This window comes from Lissotriton helveticus, chromosome 4_1 (assembly GCF_964261635.1).
Source record: "Lissotriton helveticus chromosome 4_1, aLisHel1.1, whole genome shotgun sequence".
NCBI classification, from domain to species: domain Eukaryota; kingdom Metazoa; phylum Chordata; class Amphibia; order Caudata; family Salamandridae; genus Lissotriton; species Lissotriton helveticus.
The window spans coordinates 446,688,723-446,711,612 of NC_136063.1; the positions used below are offsets into that span (position 1 = coordinate 446,688,723).

Consider the following 22,890-nt stretch of genomic DNA (forward strand, 5'->3'; position numbering starts at 1 on the left):
GGTGTCTGGAGTCTTTACTCAACTCAACCCAGTGATAAGCTGAGGAGATGCCAAATGAAGAAAAATACTTGGCTCCATCTAATGTTGCAAGCATTTCATTTATGTTGGGCAATGGCTGGCGATCAATCCAAATGCTGGCATTAAGATTGCGCAAGTCCACACACATTCTAAAGGACTTTTCAGCCTTACGTGCTAAAAGTATGGGAGCTACGAATTCTGACCTTGCAATGGGCTCATTCACATCCATAGCACACAAACGTTCCAGTTGACGCTTTAGCTCAACACGCAAGCTCAGGGGCACCTTGCGCACCTTGCGTGTAACTGTCTTTGCATTATTCTTTTTATTTTTTTTTATTTTACAGAGTTTTATATAGTGCGAACTTGACCCAAATCGGGTATCAGAGCGCTTTACATAGCACCAGTTGCATTACATGAGGACTCATTCATTTTTGTTCGACACGGGGAGATTAAGTGATTTGCCCAGAATCACAGGATGTTCAGCGTCATTGCTGAGACTCAAACCCAGTTCCCCAGATTCAAGGTCGACCGCCCTAGCCGTTAGGCCAACTCCTCTCCCCTTAATGTGATGCTGAAAACCCTTCAGCTTGCCTAGTTTATCGCTGAAGACTTCAGGATACTTCTGGATCCATTCTTCACTAGAAAGTGCCCAACCACCACTTTGTCAGAAGGGTTGGAAGATGGAGATGGGTTTTAAAATTTACATGCCTCACGTCTTGACAAAACCATGTCGGGATGGTTCGGATCGAGAATGATGCCAAGCTTACCCTGCTCCTCCCACCCCAACAAGTTTGCACCATCCTCAACAATGTACACAGTCCCAGTGGCATGATCCCCACAAAACTCCAAATAAGTTTCAAATTTGCCAAGAACTTCCACCTTTTTGCCCCCAAACGCAAAAATTCTAATATTGGACTGGTGTAATTGATCGTCCTCTAGCCCACCAAAATCCTTGGCATTGATTAGAGTAAATGGAGAACTCAAATCAGCCAGGAAATTCAAATGTTTTCCATTAACACAGATAGTACATGCAGGGGATTTCCTTCTGCGTGAACCAGCCATAGATGCAATTTCAACCACACCCTTAAATTGTTAGGATGAAGATGACAACATTAATAAGACATTATCATTCTCATCACTTTAGTCAATAAAGTCTTCTTCAATTGACTTGACGGTTTGTGTGATTCCTTTGTTGAACCCAAAGGCTCTGCAGCCACGTGCGAGATGTCCTTTTTTGCCATATTTAAAAGAAGTTTGGTTTAAGGCAAAACAAAACATAGCATTTCCCAAATGATATTTGCTCCGATAACGAAAACAAAAAGGTAGGATCTTCTCAGACTTAATCTGGGGTGCGGGTAAAGATGAGAAATTCTGCGTCAAATTCTCATTGGAGACTTTGGTAGGTTTGACATTGGATTTCGCAGATAGCAATTTGACCTCAGCAGGTTGCACAGAACTGCTCATTTCCTTTACACAAAATTGAGAATGCTCAATGCTTCTGGCAAGAGGGAGAGCAGTTTCAAGATCGAGGTCATCTGATAATAGGAGTTTCTCTTGAATTTTCTTGTTACATGTGCGTTCAATGAGCTGATCACGAATGATTTTGTCTCTAAATTCTCTATAGTTACAAGTGATAGCAGGAGTTCTAAGTGCACCCATAAAATCATTGATGGATTCACCAGGAACTTGAGCACGATGTAAAAAGTTATGACGCTCCAACACTACATTTTTCTTGGGATTGAATCTTTTGTTCCACGTTTGGATCACAGATGCGTAGTCATCAATGATTAAAGATTCACCATTATCACCACCACTTACATGGGTGCTAACAAGTTCAAGAGGTGAAGTCTACCGAATACTTCTACCTTCAGCCCCGAAATTGTAAATGAGAAGTGCTTTCTTTTTCTTAGCAGTGAAAGTATCACCATCGATGGCTTCAAGGTAACTTTCAAATGTATCATTCCACTGTTGCCATAAAATAGGAGTACCAGGAGATTGCAAAAACGGTGGCGGAGCTAGGACTCGATCCATAGTGAGGCTGTGCGTGGGTGAGTTGCTGCCCAACAGAATTATAACGAATATGACTGTATGTTATTACTGTGTAAAAAAAAATACAATGAACACAATCAGGTTCTTGTAATGCACACTGTGAGCACATCACAGAAGAGAATCCATTGGCTATCACTTGGTTCATGCAAGTGAAAACAATCAAGTTCTATGATGCACAATGTGAAGGAAGAAATCCAGTAATAATATCAAATGTTGACTGTTTTATGGTATGCTTTTCATTTGTTTTGGTTCCAGCATAAAACAAGAAAACAGCCCTGGGATATTTAACTGTTATGCAAATATAATGCTGGATTGCCTTTAGCACATGTACACAGATGTATAAGACGCTAGAGATCATTTCCAGCTGTGATTGAATAAATACCTGGATTTGTCTTGCTAACCTATGCCATACTATTATGTTCTCTGTTGGAAATGGGGGTTGCCCAAGTCTCAAAGGGGGTAGCATGGCATCAAGCGGGCAGGCCAAACTTGGAGGACATGTGAAGCATTCACGCAGTACCCTCAGTCAACACACCAGGCACACCACAAAAGAGGCAGGACACCAGTTTGAGTTGGAAATTAAGCAGTTTAGTATCTCCAACCTGCAAGGCAAAAATGCATTAACAGTGTCATCATAACATGGCGCCAACTGGCACCAGAGCCAAGTACTTCAGAGGGGGATTATTTAAATGGGACCAAAAAGGGATTGAGTCCATAGTCCATAGCTGTAAGGAAAAGGTTAGTTAAATGACCAGTAGCCCTAGAACCAATCTGGCGGGGCCAACTCGGGCTCTCATCCTTAGGGGGTTGGCTGAAAATGTAAGATACAACATTATGCATAAATACACCTCATGCATTAGAACGCCAATCCCCACCCCTGTAAAAGAAAACATCAGGGCATCATAGTACCTCATAAATAGGAGCACCTGTAATAAAAGGTACAATCACCTGCACGGTGGCACAAAAACATGCAATTAACCATTAGATAGGAAAGTGGCCTCCCCATCAACGTATCAACAGTAACTTAAGAGCCAGGCCTAACCTCAGGGACCATCTGGCAACAGGTAACTATGGCATTTCATCAGGCATGTCACCGGGCTAGGTGTATCAAACATCAGGCGGAACATACATCGCCTAGCATTAACATCATGTAGGGGCCCTCCTCGGGGCATACTTATAGAAGTGGGAGGTCAGGCCTAAAACACTTCAATACTTTTCCCGGTTAGATTATAAGAATCAAGGGTACATTTAAGGTCTGTAGTTATTCAGGTCACAATACACTTCACTAATAAATTTACAGAAAGGAAAATGCAGCCTGACAGTACATTACGTTTTTAAAGACTCATTAGCAGGTACATTACCCCACACTTTCTTGAGTGACTGCTCAACTCCACAGACCTCTACTGGATGCAGATCTTCGCAGCATAGCCCTCCAGGTATGTGACTAAAAGGAGGACACAGTAGTATTAACACGGCTCCCCTCTAGTTAAGTTACAGACTACACCTCTCTAGTGGAGGATCCACTCCCTCAGTTACCAATAGACTATTAGGGTCTTGTCGCAGGAACCCTGCTGTCCCCTTCACACCTTCCTCCTCTCTCCTCTGAGGTAAATATTAATGGTTTTGCTGTGGTTGTTTGAGTCACTAACCCACTTTCCCAATTCAGTTTTCCAGGTATCAAACAGTTAAACTCCTGGGGCTTAGCCCCGATGTCCCGGTTCTCAGGCAATTGACGCTGCCGCCTCCCGCTCCCTCTCTACCCGGCTTACTTGTGGGTTTGAAAGTGTCCCAGCGGTTGTGTTCTCCACGCTCGATGGAGCTTGGCAGCAGTCGGGCTGAAGGGGGAAGGCAGGGAAGGCTTTCCCGGCCCAGGGCTCCCTACCGCGACGTCCGCTGTGGCGCTTCTGCCTCTTCTGAGGGAATCGACGACTGGCTCTCCAACGCGGCGCTCCTCGGCTGACGCGATGACTTTCCCTCGGATGGCACTTCTCCGCCGGGCATGCGCGGAAGCGCTCGCTCTTCTCCCGCCTCTGCACTCGCTCACAGGAAGGACGCTACTCTTTGCGGCGACGCTGCTCTCCTGGGCCTGCCCGACCCTAGGCCCCTCCTGCTTTCAATAGCGGACACACCGAGGACATGCGCGGAAGCGCTTCCTGCTCCGAGTGACGCGGCTGGTGCCCCCGGGGTCCCGCAATCAGCTAACACAGCGCCGCTGCTTCTCCTCAGACACTTCCCACTCCGGCCTCTCAGGAAGGATGAGCACACACGGCGCCCTCGCGCTTCAGGTCGCTATGGTGCCACAGACACCCGCCTTCACCACAGCTGCTCCACAACACCGGTAAGCGCAGCGCTGAGTATGGGAAGTCAGGGATACCCTCAGTTAAGGGTGTCCTGAGAGGATTCACTGGGGCTCCAATATAGAAGGGTCTTCTTCCTCAAGTAGCTTAATGTTCTTATCAGCAATTGTTGGATTGAGAGGGATCGGTCAAAGGTTGAAGGGGGAACAACCCTCTGAAGAAACTGTCAGCCTCAGAGACAAACTAGCTGCTCTCAGTGTGTCCACCTCCTCTCACCACTGCCTCACTCCTCTACTCTGGGGTCAGCACTTCCAACGGGGGCCACAGCTTCCTGGGGGCACCAACCTCCCCAAACAGTGTCTGACAGGCGCACCTCACGGAGGGGGGCGAATAGTTCCACAGCCAGCCCCAGGGGCACACTCCTCACCTCCTGGGGGGTTCAAGCCCACAGCATTCCTCCTCATGTGGGCACCTCTTTCCCTCAGCGCTGGCGTAGTTCAAGGTCCCACAGCGTCAGTGTCCTGGGTAGGGGCCCTCCCTTGTCAGGGGCCCATGGGGACAGCAGCGGGGGGGTTTATAGGGGTGCAGGGCCCAGCTCACAGGCCCATGTGGCGGTAGCACCTCACAGCAGGTCCCCTCTCTTCTTTGTCCCAGCGCTGACTGACTCTCTGGTGACACTTCTCCCTATTTATACCCTCCTCCCAGGCAGTGCCAGGACCTTCTAGAATGTTGGCACATCTAGCCTAAACTGGTTCTAGGGGAGGGGGTGAGCACCCTGGGTGCCAGGCTTTCCCTCCAAAAGCTAGGGGTAGCTGGGTAATATTATCTAGACCGCTGACCTATGTCAGTCCAGTGGCAAAACCCATGGCCATGGCATCCATTTTAAAAGCAATACATTTCAGTCAGGTAATTACATTTTCACAAGGTGTCTCACACCACTCATGGCCTATACAGGTTTAATCCCATGGGTGAGACAATCCAGATAAGGGGGTCAAAAGCGAAAAATTTTTGGGGGAAAAGGCCAAGTCCAACACGACTCCCCCCCAGCCAAAAGCCAGGGTAGACATATCAATGCCTTGATGGGCTTCCCTGCTTGGGGCGGAAAAAGGTGGACGCAGGCCTGCAACTACAGGAACACCTGCAGTCTCTCCTCCACTCTGGAACCCAATGGTTCTCTTTCGCAACCCTCCCTTCACCAACAAAACCACCCCACTGGTGTTCCCTAGTGGGATGTTTCTCCTTCCTAGAGTGGGAGGCTCTAGCCTCAGGCTTGTAATTCCCTTGGACCACTCTCTTCTCTCCAAACTGCCACTGGTCCACCCATCTGGGGTCTACACCCTCAGACGGACCAGCCCTTAGGGGCGAGGCTCTCCTCCCCCTACTTCTCCTCCTAGGGTTCCTCCATCTCCTACGCCTGGGGACAGCCTCACACAACTCTCTCCCCAGCCTGGAGCCGAAACCCACAGGCTGAACCGGTGACAGGGGCGAGTCCTCCCTCTCCCTGCACCCCCTCCCAGAGTTCCGCACCCTCCTAACTGGAGAAGTACCCCTGGGAGTCACTTCCGGGGGGACTCTGGTTACAGATGTCCCTCCCACCAGGGCAGGCAAGCCCTGTCCCTGGCCACCCAACCCAGGATCTGCGCCCTGTGGCTGAGCTGGTGACAGAGAAGAGACCTTCCTCCCTCTGCACCCCCTCCCAGAGTTCCGCACCCTCCCACTGGGAGTAGTACCCCTAGGAGTCAAATTGGTAGGGACCTGAATTACAGGTTCCCCACCCTCCAGGTCAGGCAACCCCTTAACCTGGAACCCCAGTCCAGGATCTAAACCCTGTGACTGGTCAAACCCCCGAACCCCTGGAGCTCCAATTAATGATGCTCCGGGTCCTCCTGACATGAGGGGATCCCTTCCTCTGGCTGACACATCGGGACAGCCTAGACTCCCAGCCTGGGGTTCTCTAAAAGAACTCTCCAGGCCCTGTGACTGCAGTTGGGGCATCTCGGGACACCTCCCCGTCTCACTCCCTCCTTTAGATGGGATGTGAGGCCCTACAACCCGCTCACTATCCTGAGACCTAGCTGGGCTTCTCACCTCTCCCGCCACGCTGGGTCGGAAATTCCCTGCACCACTCCTTTCTGGATCACTCCCCAATGTCTTCCCAGACGCTCTGGCACTTACCCAGAGGTCTGCCTCCCGTGCAAGTTCCCTGGGGTCTGAGAACCCGCACCGCAACAGATGGTGACGCAGTCTTGGGACACAACTTCTCAGCATGTGCTCCCGGATAATGGCATGGCACAGCCCTTCCCAATCCTCCACTGCTCTCCTCACCACCCAATCCTCCAGTACAGTCCAACACTCCTCTTCGAACTCTCCCCAGGACTGATGGAACAGCTTTCCCCTGCCCCTAAACACTAACCCGTCCTCCTCTTCCGGGGAATCAGGCACAGTCTCTTGGGTCTCGGGAGTGGGACTCCTTGCACTGGACCTACACTCGCTGCCACCACTGGATCCCACCCTCTTCGGTGAATCCAGACTCCTAAAACCACTCTCAGGGGACAACCTACCCACCTGAGCTGATCTCTCCCTGGTGAAGGCCCTCTCCGCCTCCGCCATCCTCTCCAGCGCTAGGACTTTTTCAGTCTCTAGTCGCTGCTCTTCTACCCTCAGCTGTGCTAAGCCCTCGGCATGCCTGAGCTTTGCCAGCGCCAGCTGATGCTCCCTTTCCTCCCTCTTATCTACCCACTCTTCTGGGGACAGGGAAAGGGATGGGGCAGTGCCCCCGGGACTGGACCCAGTGCGAGACTCCCTATCTTCGGTGTCCTCCACAGCTACTGGCGTCTCTGCCCTGCTAAACTCTTCCTCCTCCTCATCGGAGCAACTACCTCCCAGGGTTCTGGATGGGGAGCCCTCTCTCTGGTCTCTAACCCACTGACCCTTCAAAACTTCGGGGGGGTAGTCAGACAAGTCCCCATTAATCTCTAAGGGCTCTCCTCTCTTGAGGGCCTCATAGAGAAACAAATTCCTCCTAATGTTCCCTACTGGGGGTATCCCTCTCTCCAGGAGGAAGTCTATCACCTCCTGTTCGGTGTACTCCATCAGTTCCACTTCCTGGTAAATCAACCCCATCGTGGCGAGGTACACCCGGGACACACCCTCCCAGTGGAACAAGGGGACAATTCAGAATACTCTTCAGGAGGAAGCAATCAAAAACAATATTCAAACAATAATCCCCACCACAAGGCTCTACTTGTGGTGTAACCTGTGGCCGCTGTGGTACTGCGCAAACACAAGTCCTATCCCACCGCTCTGCCACCAAATGTTGGAAATGGGGGTTGCCCAAGTCTCAAAGGGGGTAGCATGGCATCAAGCGGGCAGGCCAAACTTGGAGGACATGTGAAGCATTCACGCAGTACCCTCAGTCAACACACCAGGCACACCACAAAAGAGGCAGGACACCAGTTTGAGTTGGAAATTAAGCAGTTTAGTATCTCCAACCTGCAAGGCAAAAATGCATTAACAGTGTCATCATAACATGGCGCCAACTGGCACCAGAGCCAAGTACTTCAGAGGGGGATTATTTACATGGGACCAAAAAGGGATTGAGTCCATAGTCCATAGCTGTAAGGAAAAGGTTAGTTAAATGACCAGTAGCCCTAGAACCAATCTGGCGGGGCCAACTCGGGCTCTCATCCTTAGGGGGTTGGCTGAAAATGTAAGATACAACATTATGCATAAATACACCTCATGCATTAGAACGCCAATCCCCACCCCTGTAAAAGAAAACATCAGGGCATCATAGTACCTCATAAATAGGAGCACCTGTAATAAAAGGTACAATCACCTGCACGGTGGCACAAAAACATGCAATTAACCATTAGATAGGAAAGTGGCCTCCCCATCAACGTATCAACAGTAACTTAAGAGCCAGGCCTAACCTCAGGGACCATCTGGCAACAGGTAACTATGGCATTTCATCAGGCATGTCACCGGGCTAGGTGTATCAAACATCAGGCGGAACATACATCGCCTAGCATTAACATCATGTAGGGGCCCTTCTCGGGGATACTTATAGAAGTGGGAGGTCAGGCCTAAAACACTTCAATACTTTTCCCGGTTAGATTATAAGAATCAAGGGTACATTTAAGGTCTGTAGTTATTCAGGTCACAATACACTTCACTAATAAATTTACAGAAAGGAAAATGCAGCCTGACAGTACATTACGTTTTTAAAGACTCATTAGCAGGTACATTACCCCACACTTTCTTGAGTGACTGCTCAACTCCACAGACCTCTACTGGATGCAGATCTTCGCAGCATAGCCCTCCCGGTATGTGACTAAAAGGAGGACACAGTAGTATTAACACGGCTCCCCTCTACTTAAGTTACAGACTACACCTCTCTAGTGGAGGATCCACTCCCTCAGTTACCAATAGACTATTAGGGTCTTGTCGCAGGAACCCTGCTGTCCCCTTCACACCTTCCTCCTCTCTCCTCTGAGGTAAATATTAATGGTTTTGCTGTGGTTGTTTGAGTCACTAACCCACTTTCCCAATTCAGTTTTCCAGGTATCAAACAGTTAAACTCCTGGGGCTTAGCCCCGATGTCCCGGTTCTCAGGCAATTGACGCTGCCGCCTCCCGCTCCCTCTCTACCCGGCTTACTTGTGGGTTTGAAAGTGTCCCAGCGGTTGTGTTCTCCACGCTCGATGGAGCTTGGCAGCAGTCGGGCTGAAGGGGGAAGGCAGGGAAGGCTTTCCCGGCCCAGGGCTCCCTACCGCGACGTCCGCTGTGGCGCTTCTGCCTCTTCTGAGGGAATCGACGACTGGCTCTCCAACGCGGCGCTCCTCGGCTGACGCGATGACTTTCCCTCGGATGGCACTTCTCCGCCGGGCATGCGCGGAAGCGCTCGCTCTTCTCCCGCCTCTGCACTCGCTCACAGGAAGGACGCTACTCTTTGCGGCGACGCTGCTCTCCTGGGCCTGCCCGACCCTAGGCCCCTCCTGCTTTCAATAGCGGACACACCGAGGACATGCGCGGAAGCGCTTCCTGCTCCGAGTGACGCGGCTGGTGCCCCCGGGGTCCCGCAATCAGCTAACACAGCGCCGCTGCTTCTCCTCAGACACTTCCCACTCCGGCCTCTCAGGAAGGATGAGCACACACGGCGCCCTCGCGCTTCAGGTCGCTATGGTGCCACAGACACCCGCCTTCACCACAGCTGCTCCACAACACCGGTAAGCGCAGCGCTGAGTATGGGAAGTCAGGGATACCCTCAGTTAAGGGTGTCCTGAGAGGATTCACTGGGGCTCCAATATAGAAGGGTCTTCTTCCTCAAGTAGCTTAATGTTCTTATCAGCAATTGTTGGATTGAGAGGGATCGGTCAAAGGTTGAAGGGGGAACAACCCTCTGAAGAAACTGTCAGCCTCAGAGACAAACTAGCTGCTCTCAGTGTGTCCACCTCCTCTCACCACTGCCTCACTCCTCTACTCTGGGGTCAGCACTTCCAACGGGGGCCACAGCTTCCTGGGGGCACCAACCTCCCCAAACAGTGTCTGACAGGCGCACCTCACGGAGGGGGGCGAATAGTTCCACAGCCAGCCCCAGGGGCACACTCCTCACCTCCTGGGGGGTTCAAGCCCACAGCATTCCTCCTCATGTGGGCACCTCTTTCCCTCAGCGCTGGCGTAGTTCAAGGTCCCACAGCGTCAGTGTCCTGGGTAGGGGCCCTCCCTTGTCAGGGGCCCATGGGGACAGCAGCGGGGGGGTTTATAGGGGTGCAGGGCCCAGCTCACAGGCCCATGTGGCGGTAGCACCTCACAGCAGGTCCCCTCTCTTCTTTGTCCCAGCGCTGACTGACTCTCTGGTGACACTTCTCCCTATTTATACCCTCCTCCCAGGCAGTGCCAGGAACTTCTAGAATGTTGGCACATCTAGCCTAAACTGGTTCTAGGGGAGGGGGTGAGCACCCTGGGTGCCAGGCTTTCCCTCCAAAAGCTAGGGGTAGCTGGGTAATATTATCTAGACCGCTGACCTATGTCAGTCCAGTGGCAAAACCCATGGCCATGGCATCCATTTTAAAAGCAATACATTTCAGTCTGGTAATTACATTTTCACAAGGTGTCTCACACCACTCATGGCCTATACAGGTTTAATCCCATGGGGGAGACAATCCAGATAAGGGGGTCAAAAGCGAAACATTTTGGGGGGAAAAGGCCAAGTCCAACATTCTCCATAACAGTACACAGAAGCAGACCTTCAGCTGTGTTTCCTGAGTCAGTATTGCAGGTTTTAGGCAAGTGCTGTTACAGGTCGAATGAAGGACTGGCCACCTACCTCTTTCAGTCTTCTATAAAAAGAGGAAAACCAGCATTGGCAAAGCCAACAGATCTTGCCTATGTGGGATCTATTGACTTAAGAGAGACATACAACATTCTTTACAGCATTGTGTGCCCCCCTCGTAGCCTGCTCTATACCTGAATATTGTATTACTCTCCTTTGTGTCATTTGTATGTGAATCATGCGATTATTCATGTTTTGTATTGATGTTGATATTTGGTTTTTGACCTTCCTTCCACCCTTTTGTAAAGCGCTCTGATATCCTTCGGGATCTTGTTCGCGCTATATAAAACTTTATAAATAAATAAATGCTGATCTGCGTGTGTCAGCGAAGAAGCAAGGAACACGCAGTGAAACTGGCGGGATGCATCAAGCTGTGCGCATCAGCGGTACAAGCAACACTAACGTTAATATGACAACAGTGCACTCTGATGTGAAATGTGGCAATCGAAATGGCCGCACGCAACGTAACGACATTGCAGAACAGCAGCGCCAAGCAAGTCAGGCAAAAGATGCTTGGTGCGCAAGTCACAAGCAGAAATGACGTCACAGGCCGGGTAGGTGCGAGGAGCAACTGAAGGAGTGCCTCGGCCTCGCGCGTGTCAACTCGATAAATCAAACAGTTCCTTAATGTAGAAAAATCCTCCTTCGGAGCAGCGGCAGCATAAAAGGACACAACAGAGATTCACCCCAGCAGCCAAATCATCCCAGAAACGATGGCAAGTGTGCGGCGTTGACACACAGGAAACTGCGGGGACGGAACCAAGAGAGTTGACCGGCAGGCAGTCAATATTCACGCCAGGATGGGGAGGCTGAAGATAGGACAACTCGTCGCCAATGAAAAGAATACAAAGCAGCCTCTGGTGAGTACTTCATTTAATGTGTCCCGTCTAGGCAGCTCCCAGGCAGCAACTTCTTCTGCCTCTCCCCCCTCATCTTTTTGGTTTTAGCGCCGGGAAACCTACGGGTAGCTGAGCGCTTTATAAAATTAATTATAATAAGAATAATAATAACTGCCGCAACAGAACATTCTGTGTTCCAAGCAGGGAACCAGGCAACGAGACATTCCAATACTGATCCCCAACAACTTTCTAATTACGGAACTACAATTTTCAAAATCATAGAATTGGGGTGGATAGTCTTCTCAACGCCATATGTGAAATTAATGGTCAGTATGGTTTACTTCTTCAAGAAAAACCCTTAATACTAGGGCCTCTTTGGTGACAATGTTTATCTTGGTACGGTGTGCTAGATGCTTCTTCACCCTCATCAAGATGCTATTTCAAATAAGTTTTGTCTTAAACCCTTCATGTGCACCATTGTAGGATTCACACTACATTATTAGTACAAGGAGGCAAAAACCCATCTTTTCTCCTTGACGCTTCCCTGTAGATGCTTGCTCTGCCAGCAATCTTCCTCCAGTGGCACAGGAAGCAAGTGGACCCATGTCCTGTCTGACACACTCATTTGGCTCTCTAACCAACTGCACTTTCCATGTATGCTGGAGCATTTAACCCCATAACCTGCAGGGTGAATGTACGTCTACAGGCAATAAGCTAAGATATCAGGATGTCACACGAGAAACGGCTCTACTTGGCAGCTACACAGTTGCTCAGAAGAAATCTCCTTGAATTCTCTTCGCTCAGTGCTTTTAAGGGGATATCCGGCGAAGAGAAAAAAAACACAATTCTCTTCTTCCAGTGCTGCATCTCTAACAATTGCCATCAACAGACATTCTAGATTAGAACATTGCTCTTTTGAAGATGTCGGCAGTTTTTTTTGTAGGTGTATTGAAATATCATTCACCGGATGGTCCCTTTAGGTGGGGTGCTCTAAAAGAGGTGTGGACAAAGAAATGAAACTAGGAATCATTTCCATGAGGCGTGGTATATGTAATTAAGATCTTGGAATGAAAACGTGTCAACTAGAATTGTGTGCTTGATACAGCATGCCACCTGAACAGTATTTGGGCAACTGTCTTGAGTTTTCTTTCGTTGCATCTAGAGGTATAACACAACATAGGCTTAAAACAGGCCAGATCTATTAATGGAGGTTATGAATTATTAGAATTCAAAATGTTTACATTCTGAAAATATTAGAATGTAAATTAAACATTACTAATAGCTGTGGAAGAGGCAGTGAGTGATCTGTGAAGTTTCTCAATCACTTCCGTTCTCCCCTTCACATGACTTTCCTCTGCATGCTTTAACTCCGCTAAAGGCTTATGCCCTTTTAATTTGGATATTCTTCTGAAATCCTCCATTTGCATAATTACCACATCACCTCTTTTATCTTCAAAGACTGTCTTTTCACTCTGTCCTTCTGCATGTACTTTCTTGCATCACCACACCCCCTTCACCATTGTCTTTCACATATATCCAAGCCATTTTCTTTTTCTTTGGCGTCTGTCAATATTCAACAGCTGTGTCATTCACAAACACTTACATAAATTGGTAATTACAATTAGCACGTTTGTCACCTCTCTGTGCGCTCTGCAGAGAGGCCAGGGACCAGAAGAACATGTAGTCTGAACACCTTCATTACGTAGCAAGACCAGCACTGCGAGAAATTTGCACTCAACCCAAAAGCTCTCAATTGTGCCATATCAAGAACACCCACCCACAACCTGAACTTCAATCAGACACTTAGAGGTGTCGCGGTTCATAGTATGAACGGTTATGGTGCATGAAAGCAGCTACAGAGATACAAGATCTGGAAAAAAGAAATATTATTGGGTAGTGCAAGACGAAGTAAAATGTGAAATGTAAACAGGAGTGCATCACTGTCATGGATTACCCTAAGCAGTTTTTAGGTAGAGCCTGGGCAGCCCATGCGCTGCGCTGCGAGCCATGCTATATTGGAGTGTGGAATAGAAGCCCTGCCCACTCCCCGCCCATATTTGTCATTGGCTTGTGTCATTGTCCTTCGTAAATGCTGGCTTCTGACCATATGAAGACACACTGCGTAGCTCACAGACATCAATTCACCAGAGCCCTCCAGCTCCCCAGGAGTCAACTCACTTAGAACGTTCAAAGGAGTCTACAGTAAACATCCTCTCACTTCCATTTAGCAAATAAAGAACTGCAAACAACACACAAAATAATTATAATTTACAAATGCTGAAGCAACCTGTAAAAACCAACAACCCCATTGACATATCCAATTAATATTAAACTGATCCACAAACACCGCAGTGTGAGTTGTAATAACCAACAGTACATAGATGGTATAAAGAATGAAGAAAATGAATAAACATGAGATTCATGCATAATCTCAACTACATGGACTTTTACACACCAGTGTGCTTCTGTACACCATATCCAATCCTACAGTCTCACTGAAAGGACCACATTCAGTGTCTGTAATCACATCAGTTTGTTCACATGATGACTTTCCACAGTATTCTTCCTGAACACTATTGTCTTTGGACACTCTGGACTGTAAACCATCAACTTTGGATACCCTGGAAACATTCTAACATTCCTTTTGCTTGACCGTGATAGCATTGCCACTGACAGCTTCTATTTTCACAGATCGACTGTATTTGGCATGACCCAGGAAGGATATCTGATTCGGACGCAATCACCCATTTTTATTATTTTATCTCGTACCATCCCACTATGCATTTCAATAAATATTTCTCTTGCTATAGCTTAATACGGTTTCACCTGAGGTCTTATTTCAACATTATTAATTTTCTTATGACTCATTCCTAAACCCCATCTCTTCATCCAAGCAGAACACAATATAAACTATGCTTTCCTCCCTCTCAATATTTCAAAGGGAATCTTACGGTCGACCCTACTGGGCGATGTGCGATAAGACCACAGTATTCTCTCAACCACCTTTTCCGCTTCCATTCTATTTCTGACTGCCCACTAAATGCATTCCATCAATGCATGATTGGTGCGTTCCACAAAGCCACTTGTCTAAGGATGATAAATTGCAATTCTATGATGTAAAATATCAGATGGTTTAAATAACTCAACCATCTCCTTAGGAATGAACTGCACACCATTGTCTGATCCATCTCCCTAGGAAATTCTTCCCAGCAAAAGAAATTCAGAAAGATCTTAATGATCACTTTTGTGTTGGGATCAGTTATAAACCCTACTTCCAACCATTTGATGTAACAGTCAGCGAGAACTACTGCACATCTGTATTTCCCTGGTACCGTGTGAAAAAGCCCTAGTAAGTCCACAGTCAATTTAACTGAAGGTCCAAAAGGGAACTCAACCGGCTGCATAGGAGAAAAGACAGTTTTATGGTTTTCCCATTGCCAGAAAATATCTTACAAACTTTAACTACTTCCATAATCTAGGTGTCCATGGATGGCCTCCAACAATTAGGGCAAACTTTTTTTGTGATGGTTTGACTGAAATGCCCATTGTGACCTCATTCAATGATCCTTGATTTTACAGTATAAGGTGTAATGAATGTTCCTCATTAGCATTCTATCTTTTCCAAAGATAACTGATTTGCCACAGTAACAAAAGGATGGATATGAAAAGATACCTGCCTTTCTGTGGAATTATCTAACTTGGAAATCCACTCATCCTCTGTAAAACCTCCCCACAAGACATGCATCAACTGCTGTTATCAAACATGCATCCGGTTTATCGTCCTTATCTAATTCTTTTAACTCAATGGTAATGGAGATCTTTTCCGCTCTGATATTATTTCCCCCAGGTATATGTTGGATTATTAACTTACACTGGAGCAATTTTGATCTGAACCTCGCAATCCTAGGTAGGTGATTTCAACTCACAATGTACACATGAGGTTTATGATCAGTCAATAGTAAGAAACTCCCACCCCACAGAAAACTTTTGAATTGTTCTATGACCCAGCAATACATAAGCTATTGTCTTTCAATGACGAGTAATTTATTCACTGGATCATAAAGCTCTGGACGCAAACCCTACAATATGTTCCTCATTATCATCCATTTGGGCAATCATACCACCTAACCCACATTTGCTGGCATCCACTGTCACAGACACTACTTTCTGGGGTCATGTGGAGATCACACACTTTGTTATGATATTTTACCTTTCAACAATTCAAACTCTTTTCACATGCTTTGCTCCGTTCAAATGCCTTTGTTCTTTTAAGCAAGGATCTTAAACACTCAGATTTTGCTGTGAAATTCTGAATGAACTTGGAGTAAAATTCATAAACTCCCAAAACCTATGCCACTTGATCTTCGTCCATGGGGTGGGTGCTTGCACAATAGCATTTACCAAACCAGGTCATGATTCCACCCCTTTCTGCGATATAACTTGTCTCAAATAGTCTATAGATTGCTTTGAAAATTCACATTTCAATTCACATTGTTGGCAATAATACCCACATCACTCTGTATGGACAAGACTGTCTCAAGTATTTCATCATGTTTTCAATTGTCACTGCCATGAACCAATATATAATTCTAAAAGGTTACAGTGCCAAAATCAGTATACTTTCCATGATCCTCTAAAACACTGAGGCTGCCGACACTGACCCAAATGATATACTTCTCAACTGAAAAGTGCTTACTGGGGAAACGAAAGCTGTGAGATGTTTCGAAGATGTGCTCTACACCACCAGATGATATGCTACAGCCAAATCAATTTTGCTGAAATAGTTGGCCCCAGAAAACGTGGTCATGATGATATAAATTCCTGGGCAGAGGGTGTGAATCCACCCATCTTTCTTTTTTTGAACTGTGAAAATCCACACACACTCTCAACGTGCTGTTCTTCTTACATGTAATAACAAGCATTTGCAATGCAATAGGTCTCGCATTAGGAAAGTTTGAGCTATTGGTCTTGTAAATGACAATTTTTTTTATTTATGTGTTGGTTTTGAAAATAGCTACATTAATAGCTTTGTCATTTACAATGCCAATAGTTATAACTTTCGCAAATGTGACACCTATAGCATTTGTAATGCAACATGTTTTGTATTTACGTGACTTAGATGTATTGATATTACAAATTACAATGGCTTTTAATTGTTTTTAATAATTAATACTTAAATAAAAGTGATTTTAATTTATAATGGCAATAGCAAAAACTTTTGTAAATAACTTTTGTGAAGATTATGTTCAGTGTATTTAATTGTGACGAAAATCCAAAAACAGAAGTGAAATATTAACATCTTTTTGTGACATTTGTAATAAAGCTTGAAACATTGAGAGAACATATTTGAACCAGTTGTTGTTGAATGGTTGCGCAGATTGATGCTGGGGTGGCGCTGAGTGGTGCTGTGGTGATGCTGAGTGATACTAGGATGGTGCTGAGTGATACTGGGATGGTGCTGAGTGATGCTGGGGTGGTGCTGAGTGGTGCTGGGGTGGTGCTGAGTGATGCTGTGGTGGTGCTGAGTGATGCTGTGGTAGTGCTGAGTGGTGCTGTGGTGACACTGAGTGGTGCTGTGGTGGTGCTGAGTGGTGCTGTGGTGGTGTTGATTGGTGCTGTGGTGGTGCTGAGTGATGCTGCGGTGGAGCTGAGTGATGCTGTGGTGGTGCTGAGTGGTGCTGTGGTGGTGCTCAGTGGTGCTGTGGTGGTGCTCAGTGGTGCTGTGGTGGTGCAGAGTGGTGCTGTGGTGGTGCAGAGTGGTGCTGTGGTAGTGCAGAGTGGTGCTGTGGTGGTGCTGAGTGGTGCTGTGGTGCTGCTGTGGTGCTGCTGAGTGGTGCTGTGGTACTGCTGAGTGGTGCTGTGGTGCTGCTGAGTGGTGCTGTGGTGCTGCTGAGTGGTGCTGTGGTGCTGCTGAGTGGTGCTGTGGTGGTGCTGAGTGATAATGTGGTGGTGCTGAGTGATAATGTGGTGTTGCTGAGTGATGCTGTGGTGGTGCTGTGGTGCTGCTGAGTGATGCTGTGGTGCTGCTGAGTGGTGCTGTGGTGCTGCTAGGACAGAACACTCGAATACTGTGCGCCCAGCACAGAACAGGACAATGACCTGGTAACCGGGCACCAGGTCTTCAATGCATGTGCAGTATGCCAACACCCATGGAAGCCTTGACAAACAGAGTAGGAAGAGAATAGCATTACAGAGACCTTCATTAAGATGGATGAAGTGTGAACTGAGTAAAGATAAAATCAGAAAGAGAAAGTCCTGATGAAATCAGCAAGGACCTGAACTCTGAGGTGTCCGGAGAACTCATGGGATCGAAGGTCGGCTGACCAACGAGGATGTCAATTTCTAATTCCACCTCGTGCAAATTCTTCCAAGGGCAATCATTTTCACTCTGTGCTCAAACTGTTATTTTCCAAGATTCGAAATACCTAGAAAAAGTCTTTTCATTAGTTTTGTACTCTACTCAAAACAAAACAAAATAAAACCCTGCACAGCTGGAAAGGATTGCATAGCTTTGGAAATGCATTTGATAGGGTACAATACCATGGCTCTAGGCAGGAGACCTTCAATTAGTAAAACCAAGCACACCTTTGCACAACAAATTGTGCCCTCCTGAACAGTACAAGCACATTCTACTATAGAAATCCCTTTTAGCAGGAGTACATGAGTCCTCTAGAGACGACTTGGCAGATCGCTTTTCTGCTGCATGGTCCACATCTTCGCAAATGACGGACAGCTGATAACAAGTTCGGCCACCTAACCCCTAGGGTTCCCGGGGCTACGTTACAAGGTTGTTAAAATAATAGGCGACTTTAACGTGTCATAACTTAGACATTTGTCTCCTAACAATCCTCTCCAAAGACACTTTTACACCTCGACTTTTCACTTCAAAATCAGAGCAAGTCCAATTAATCTGCATGTAATGTTCATCTGCTGATTATTGCTGCAGCGCATATCAAATAAAATCTACGAACCACTTCCCGATCTAATATGGCAGCCGTTTTCAGCTGCCAGGACTGGAATGCAATTCTTGCATGGCAGAGCCACTTAAGTGTATCTGCGTATAAGTAAGGGGCCTTTTATCGCCAAATCGGGACTACACCGACCCCGCCGCTCAAACACGTTTAACTTCAATGTCACACAAAAAGTCTGATATATAGATATATACGGAGCAACCCGAAATATTTGAAACGAGGGAGGAATGAAGAGGATTTGATGTGTGCGCGTGCACTTTACGGCCTGGTTTTCACACGAGTTCTCCGAGCTTGGCACGCGCAGGAGCATCGACTGCTGTCAGGGAGAGATTACAGCTGACAAGGTGCGGGGGGAGAGTTTTACAGTAAGGCACTTTAAGGACGCAAACCAGCAACAATCCCTTTAGCAGCGAGCCTGCTCATTGGCTGACCTGGAGACCTATCAGCCGGATTGCGCTGGTTTTACTGTGGATAAACCTTTAATCTGATGGAATGATAGTTTCAGGGATCATTACTGTGCAAATACGGTGTGTTGCTCCAGGCATAACGTTCAGTGTAAATTAGATTATAGATAGTATGTACTAGTCTGTTTAACCTTTTAGGTGTGGCTAAATAAAGCCCTTGCTCTCTGGCAGGTTCAACCTTCTGTTTATGTAAGTACATAGGAAAAGGCCTCGCTCACTTCAGCTTTTTTCCTGTCCAATGGATATTAAAAACAAAACAAAAAACTCGAACTTACAGTACCTACGCTGCCTAGGAAGGTCAATATTCGGGAATTTTGAAAAACTTTCCTTGCGCAGTAAACCTTCAAGCACCCCTGGTATGCACACATTTCAATAGCATGCCTATTAACCTTCGCCTCCCCTGAGTCACCGCTCAGGGAAGCTTTTATCAGCGCCGCGCGCCTCACTGCAGACTCCCCTGCATTCCAGAGAGGCGCGCGTCGCGATCCTGTCTGCCGTGCCATGCCGTGGAGACAAGACCTGGCCGCGCGCACAACGTTATCCTATGGAAAAACGCTGCGCGCGGCCAGGTCTTGTATCCCTTCGTCGGTCTCAGACTGCTGAGACGACGACTATAGCTCTCGCTTGCGAGAACGCGCTTTCAGCGCGTTCGTCGTAGGCGAGACCTAAAAAGGCACGATAGCCACTAGGATGACTACTGGTTCAATGACTTCCTGTTTGCAAGTTTATCAACAAAATCCTCTCTGACTTTAAAGGGGAAATTTCTCAATTTATGCTTTATGGGTATTGCTGCATCCTTTACTCTTATTTTGTGTTTAAGACTTTTAAGTTGTCCCAAAATTTCTGAAAACTCTTTTTTGAACGATTCAAACAATGCTTATGCTGACCACCATGTGTCTAACTTACCAAAGAGATCTGTTCTGTGGTTTCTAGTCATAATGTCATACCAAATAACCCTGGTGATACCAACCAAGAATAGCGATACCATTCTTGGCCACATAAACCTTTCCATGAATTACTCGACCTTTAAACATCAATCCTGATTCAAATACCCCAGTTAATATTTTCTTTCCCATATGAAACTGTGATCCTATCTGCTGGTTACAATACCCTATTGTCCCATTCCTATTTAAACAGCTCCTGGGTGATTATGGTTGTAGGAAGGTGGATATCTAACTATATGGTTACCCCCACTTTTTGCCTGGTGTTTTGCCTGTTTTCGACTTAGTTGGCCTGGGACCCTGCTATTCAGGGCCCCAGTCTATCTGCTATCTCTATAAAATGGACTCCATGTACTTTAGGTACATACCAGATTGGTTACTGGGTCACCCTTGTGAGCCCCTGTATAGTGTACCATAGGTACCCAGGGCATAGGTGCACCCTAGGCCTGCCAGAGGCTGCAGCATGTATTGTGCCACCCCTGGTTTGCCTTCCAAACTGACACCACAGGTCTGTTCACTCAGCCTGGGTAAGGTGATGTAATCACCCCTTACTTAGATATAGTATACCTATATCTATATATACATAAAGACACATATACACCTATAAGTCACTCCTATGGCAGGCCTTAACAATCCTGGAGGCAGAGTGCTTCGTTTTATGTGAGAGGGTGCCCTAGCATGAGCTGAGCCCCTCTGCAGCTTTCGGAACCATCTCCTTATAGCTGTTCTATGATATTGCCATACCATATACTCTTAAGTGCATTATAATCCTCACGGTTAATGCTAACTTTGGTTTGGCTTTATCAAAACATGTCGTGTAAGGTCTCAAACACTTTGGAATACTACTCCACCCCCGCCAGTTCTGGCGGCGGGGGTAGCATTCCGCCCTTCCAGAGGGAGAAGACAAGTAGTTACTGGTTTACCCGGTTAAAGCATCACAAAATTGACGCTGCTGCCACAGACACGAGTATGCCCTCCTGCTGCTGGAAGAAACTCCGGTAGGGGAGGCCTGGACAATAGGTTTCCTGTCCAAGGAGGTGCTGGCACCTCCTTAGACAGGCTTTTGTGTATTGGGGCAGGGAGGGCTGCATTCAGTGAGTGCTTTCCAGACACTGCCCGGGGCACACAAGGTGCTCCATGCATTTCCCAGTTCAAACCGGTTGCTGGGGCACTCTGCCCCAGCTCTGGCGCGAAACTGGACAAAGGAAAAGGGGTGTAACCATCCCCTTCCTAGGTCCACCCATAGGAGGGACCTTAAAGGTAGTCAGGCCCCTAACCTTAGTATAAGTATAGGAACCCAGTCCCTAGGACTTTAGATTACCCTGGACGAAACTCTGAAACATATATCCTGGACCTTCGTCATTCCATTTCGACTGGAAGATGGAAGATATCTCCCTTGTGGTCAAGGAGTAACCACCCTGTTCAAACAGGCACCAACAGCAACTTTGCTGGTCTGCATTTTCGAGCCTCCCGCCAGATCCCGAAGAATCTGCGACACAGGACATGGACTTCCAGACATCTCTGACCCTGACCTTCGCTCGCAGCAAAGCTGAGACCCGTGGCGGACACGAGAGACGTGGGACCGGAACTCCTGGACATCCTGCATTTTGCAAGCTGCACCTACTTCACGAGGTAACTCGAAGTTGTGCATTGGGGTGCTTGAAGCCCCAGACCAGAGCACCATTTGCACCGAAGCTCAGAGGCCCCCACTCCACTCCGTGGGCCCCGCTTTTGCATTTCCGCTCGACGCGTCTTGGCGGTTACTTGCCCGTTGGCCAGTGAGCCCCCCCCGAAGACTTTTCTTTGAATCTAACTTGCATTCCTGGTTGCTCCAGGCTTGCTCCAACTTCCCTGCAAAGGAGAAGTTCCTCAGACCTTGCTGGTGATGGAGCAAGGATTTGCACGTAAAGCGACTTGCATGTACTCAACCCTCTCAAATAACTCATAACGTACTAATTAACATGTTTTGTCTAATTAATATTGCATTACACGACATATCTAGCATCTAGGGGAAGCTTTTTAATGTGCTTTTACTAACTATAATCCGCTTGCATTAAAATGGCTGCTGCTACGGAGGATTTCCTACTGCGCATGCGTCTGTCATACTCACGTGACATGACATACTATCTTTGCTTGGAGGGAAACTTTCGCTTCTGCGCACTAGAATTAAGATGTCTGCTTTATGTTACAGCATGCATGAAGCTTGCACCGTTGGTTTTGCTACGCTGTTTGTTTGCCTAAACACTAAACGCAATAGTTAAAATAAATCAATGGGAATAGAGTAGAGATAAGTGGTATACAGTGCATTCATTTATTCTGTATTCTAAAACTGTTTCTTTTCTATTTTTTTATGTATCGCAATCTTGGGCCTGGGAGGTGATATTACTCCATCTTGAAAACCCACACTGCGCATGTCAAACTCCAGAAGGAGCTTAAGTCATTTGTCATTGAATCAAAGCCAAGTCTTCATCACACTAGAAGATGCGCCTGGGAACCTGACTTGATGACCCCAAGCGGAAGACAAACTGTTAACATTGTATTTCTATAAGAACATTCAATTGTTGGGTGGAATAAAACGCATGGGAAAATAAATTGATGGGAGGGAACGTTAAATTAAATATTCAGAAAATAGTTTCAATTTGGTATGGTTTGATGACTTCTCCTCACCCTTTAGTCCAATCAAAATTGGGGATCCTTACACTTGCAACATTGGGGGGTGGTACACTGCCCTGGAAAATAGTATAACTAGAGTAGGCTTAGTTAGTTAATTTGTCCGACTTGTCCGAATAGCTGACCTGTCACTGACCCAATGCACTCAATAGGTGATCGAGAGCAAAGGTGCTGGCGGAGCACTCTGTCAGAAGAATCGATAACCCAATCGGGGTTACTGGGAAGGGAGATTCGAAGACCCAATCGGGGTTTGGCTGTTGGCTGCAGAGAAGGTGCAACGCAGGCGTAGCACATTAGCTGTGGGTGCC

The 22,890-nt window shown here is 47.1% G+C and overlaps 2 protein-coding genes across 4 annotated transcripts in view; one reads left to right on the forward strand and one right to left on the reverse strand.

The window, feature by feature from the left end:
* Positions 1 to 22,890, reverse strand: part of LOC144828656 (RING finger protein 151-like) — a 233,260-nt gene that overhangs the window by 163,628 nt on the left and 46,742 nt on the right. The window lies entirely within an intron of this gene.
* RAD54B (RAD54 homolog B) overlaps positions 11,235 to 22,890 on the forward strand; it is a 608,133-nt gene continuing 596,477 nt past the window's right edge. For both annotated transcript variants that reach the window (XM_078687026.1, XM_078687028.1), the window contains exon 1: positions 11,235 to 11,557. The gene's annotated coding sequence lies outside the window, so the exon portion shown is untranslated. The remainder of the gene's footprint in view (positions 11,558 to 22,890) is intronic.